This window comes from Mycetomoellerius zeteki, unplaced genomic scaffold (assembly GCF_001594055.1).
Source record: "Mycetomoellerius zeteki isolate Tzet28-1 unplaced genomic scaffold, Tzet1.0 scaffold658, whole genome shotgun sequence".
In the NCBI taxonomy this organism is placed as follows: Eukaryota; Metazoa; Arthropoda; class Insecta; order Hymenoptera; family Formicidae; genus Mycetomoellerius; species Mycetomoellerius zeteki.
The window spans coordinates 29,003-33,849 of NW_017257673.1; the positions used below are offsets into that span (position 1 = coordinate 29,003).

Below are 4,847 nucleotides of genomic sequence, written 5' to 3' on the forward strand. Positions count from 1 at the left end.
AGCATTTTAGAAAAATTTCTGTTTAATTTCAGCGATTTTTAGTTGAAAAATTCATTTTCAGCAAAATTTTAGCAAAATTTCAGAGAAATTTCAGCGATTTTTCAATATGTTAGCTGAAAAATTCATTTTCAGTGAAATTTCAGCAAATTTTCAGCACTTTCGCTGAAATATTCCAAAATGTAGAAAACTTTCAGCTTTCCTAGAGCACCTAAAAAGCTTTCAGCAAATTTTTTCACCAAGGTTATAAATATTCCACGAATGAATTGGATACCCACGGATTCTAGCTGTATTTGTGAGGTATTTACAGTGAGGATTACATTTACTTCTCTCTAAATCTGAATCAGTGGATAGTCACTAATTACCTAGTGGCATACTTGGTACTGATAATCAGTGAAGTTCAATTAAAAAAGGAAAACTGTTCGAGCATTATATAACTAAAATGCTGATATTTGCGTGTTAATTTCAATCTTCCAATTCCATATTTATTGAATTTATGCACTAAAACAAAGTTGGTTAGATCACATAATAAAGATCAGCTAGATTAGGGATCTCACATTTCATTCACTGCCACTTACCAATGGCATACTTGGCACTGATGTCAGTAATTATCCACTGATTCAGATTTAGAGAGTTAACAGCCAAATCCTAGGCCACTATTCGTAGTCAAATCTTATATTTATTCAGATTAGACTATCTGAAATACAAATTAAACTATCTTCAGATTCTTTGCAGCCAATGAAACGAACTGCATAGTATCTGAAAATAATTATATTAATAGTTTATCAATATATAGTTTATATTATATACATGTAAATTTATAATATACATTATTAAATTTATAAAATACATTTTCATGACATAACTGAATATTTTTCTCTTTTTCAGGTTTAAACACAAATCTTTGCATAATGCATAAAATATAAAAAAATCAATCCAAAATCTTTTATTTTACAGAAAGGAAGGAAATGAACCCAGATAACATGCAAAGTCCTTAAGGACTTTGATTGGTATAGTTTCTTATGTATTATGCGTACAGATGTAAACGACGAAAAAATTCTAAAAATAGTTAAAAAGTTAAAATATGATATAATAATTAATATAGTTTAATGTTGATGGCTATAAATATACCTTATCTTTCACTATTATTTGAATGATGTTTTATATTGTACTTCAATTTAAAAAGTAAGTGTTCCATACTGTTATTAATACAAATAATACTTTATTAAACTAATTGACAATGTTTTTGTTGTATACTGTGATTGTACACATATACTGTGTGTTGTACATATTCTAAATTTAAATTTGTAAGAAAACGTTTATCGAATCTCTAATTACTCTTGAATCAATGGCTGCGTTCAGCAGAACGTTTGTTTTGCAACTGTTGGAAGTTTCCTTCGCGCTGATTGGATCATACTTTTAGATCTAGAAGAATGGTCCTATCTCAGCAGACAATCATAAAACGGTTGCAAAACTGTTGAGTCTGCTGAACGCAGCCATTATTATATTGGAATGTTGTCTCAAAATAAATAAAATATAGAATACAAAATAATTAAAACAGAATACAATTATAATCAATCTGCAACGAAACAGTATCTGTTATGCTTATGAAGGCTGCAGTCCACTTGACGCTACAAAAGCTTCGAAGCATTCTTTGATTAGTCAATTCGTAAAATTCTTTGTTCTGATTGGTCGCTCAAACGCTTCGAAGCATTTATAACGTCAAGTGGATCGTAGCCGAAGCATCATCTGTATCAATAATATCACTTATTTAGCTTTTAAATATAAAATATCTGTCGTTCAAATAATTATATTGAAATATGTTTTTTTTATAAATTTTATGTAATTTGGTCCAAAATACCGTTATTTACAGTAAAAGAACTAGTTTTTTACTTGATTCTCCGAAGTAAAAAATACCGTTTTTTTACATCTTCAATTATGCGTTATGCGATATGCAAAAGTCTGTGTCCCCAGCTAGAGATCCTCAAGTATTCTCTAAATAAAATCATAAAGTGTATTCTCTAAAGTATTTTCTAAATAAAATCATAAAGTGTTCTCTAAATAAAAATATTCTCTAAATAAAATCATAAAGTGTATTCTCTAAATAAAATCATACATATGTGAACATTACACTTTATACATTACGTTTTTCCTACTTCCTTTGTTTTTAATATGTATCATCTTCTAGTAAGTATACTCACAAAGTAAAGATGCGACAAACATAAATTTAGCGAAGTGAATATCATATATTCACTTAGGGCGGTATTCATAATCGATTCTTATATTCAAGACCGTCTTAAGTACAGTCTTAAGATGTCATGAACTAATCAGAGGGCCATATTAGCATCTTAAGACATTACTTAAGACGATCTTGAAATAAGAACGGACTATGAATACCGGCCTTAGTTAGATTTATGTTCGTCGCGTTTTATCTTATGTAAGTGAGAATAAAATACGGTTGCGCCATTGGTTGCGCCATATTCTTGAACGTCGTCATCAACCAATCCCGTAGCGATTTTAATTCGCGCATCTCTTAGGGTGTGTTCCGTTTTTACTGGCAGTGCAGTAAACATGATGTCAGTATACTGTGACAACTTCCACAATTACTGCATTACTGCCAGCATGGCTGTAACAGCATATATCGGAACAAATTTCAAATGCTATCAACATGGCGATGCACGCAGTAAATAAATAGGTTAAGTTACAAATTTGCATGATTGCAATAGAAATATTGAACGAAAGCAGTGATACCTCACTTACCATCGCGTACTTTATGCGCATCTTCTACATTTAAATAAAAAATATATATAATGTTCAGGATCTAATATTTTTACTTTTTCAGTAGTACCAAGGTATTTATCATGGAACGTATCGGAATGAATTCCGATCGTAATTTTCCCGTTTTCTCTAGAAAATACGATAGAAATGTGAAGAATAATTGAATAATTTTGATCGGTATCAATTTCGAATAATTCCATAATACGTACCCTGATGTGGATATATCATTGGCGTTGATAATGCCATGTTCGACGCCATATTTCTACTGTAACTGCCTCACCTCGAAGCTGCAGTAGTTGCAATGGCAATATGGCTACCATTTATGTCATTGATGTTACTAGATGCTGTTGCAGTGTGCTGCGCACTAATAATGGAATGATTTTTCAGTACTGCCAGCACTGACAGTCTATATCGGAACACACCCTTACTTGAAGATCTCTAATGATAGCTGATGGACAGCGCTATTGCATATTGCTGTTGTACCCCTCGGATCCGTTTACTTACAATTTTTCTCCCTCTTGTTTGTTCTCCTCATTTAGGACACGTTTGCTTAAACGTCGATCGCAAATAATCGCAAACCGCAATCGAAGAAAGGAAGTAAGCTATTACTTACCTATAATCGTCATGCCGCGCGGAACCGCGCGGAACGCGTCACGGCGTCACGAGGATCCGGTGGTGGTAGATCCGTCATCCGTGGATCGCGGATGACGCGAATCGGATTCCACTGGGCTGCGTTCATAAAGTTTACTCTTTAACTCAGAGTTAACTAGAGTTAGCTTTATAGCGTTCAGAAACTCGAATATGACTGGAAGTACGTTCAGAATAAGCCGTTCATAAATTTGATAGAATTAACTCTCGAGTTAACTTTCTTAACTCATGTCAAAGAGGTGAGTAAAAATAACTCGACATGCGCAGTAATGAGTATCTGCTTATTTTAACCTAAATTTTTGAAAGTGTTGCCGACTTAGACTAGACCTAGATACTTGATAGACCCATAGTTGTTCCGCGGATCTGGGATATACTTTTACGCATGTAAAACGGAAAATTATTTAATAGTAACAGACGAAACAGGAGAAAGAGAATTACAAATGAAAATGGCCTTACATTAGTACAAAATGTTATAGGTAATTTATTTTCTATTTTTTAGTGAAGAAAATTTTAATTAATTTCAAAACCTTAAACTATAAAAATATAGTAAAATATAGTAAAATATAGTAAAATATAGTAAAATATAATAAAATATAGTAAAACAAATTACTTTTTTAAAAATATAGTAAAATATAGTAAAACAAATTACTTTTTTCATATTTTCTGCCATACTATATAAGGTACTTTTCTGAAATTAGATTTATAAGGTATTTTATTAAGTTTTAAGTTATAATTACTAACAAAATATTTAGGGTCGATTGTTTCACCTTTCGGTAAATTTTATCTGTTAAGTAAATCTGGCAATCTGGCGCACGTGATTGGATAATCTTGCTATACTTACCTAACGGGTAAAATTTATCGAAAGGTGGAACAACCAGCCCTTAAGGCCATCACACGTACAAAAATTTTAATCGTAATTGTAATAAGGCCGTAAGCAAATCAGCCAATCACAGTCGAGCGTTTTTAAACGCGAGATCGTAATTTTGATTGTGATTGGTCGATTTACTTGCAATCTTACGATTAAAATTTTTGTACGTATAATGGCCTTTAAACAGCGGCCATTAACTGCTATTACTATCATCAACTAATACTCTGGTCGTTCACAAAGTCACACAAACTTTAAAGTTAACTCTTATTAACCCAACTCTACTCTAACTCTACTCGGAGTATACTTTATGAACGCAGCCCTGGCGATAGTGGCGATAGTGACTAGTGATTGAGTGGTTAGAGTCGTCAAAGATGCCAGATTCTACCCAACTCCACCATCGCGATCGCATCGTTTTGTCACGTCAGGTTAGGGTTCATAGCGTCGCGTCATTCAAACATTTCTAGAGGTTTGTTCGTGTCGTAAATTTCAACATGCTCCAACATGTTCCTACCATAGCTTCCTTCTACTGAGGGTAGAGTCCCATGAGGTGTATTTA

At 32.7% G+C, this 4,847-nt stretch overlaps 1 protein-coding gene across 1 annotated transcript in view; it reads right to left on the minus strand.

The window, feature by feature from the left end:
• LOC108728909 (solute carrier family 2, facilitated glucose transporter member 1) overlaps positions 1 to 4,847 on the minus strand; it is a 36,369-nt gene that overhangs the window by 8,401 nt on the left and 23,121 nt on the right. The gene's annotated exons all lie outside the window — the stretch shown is intronic.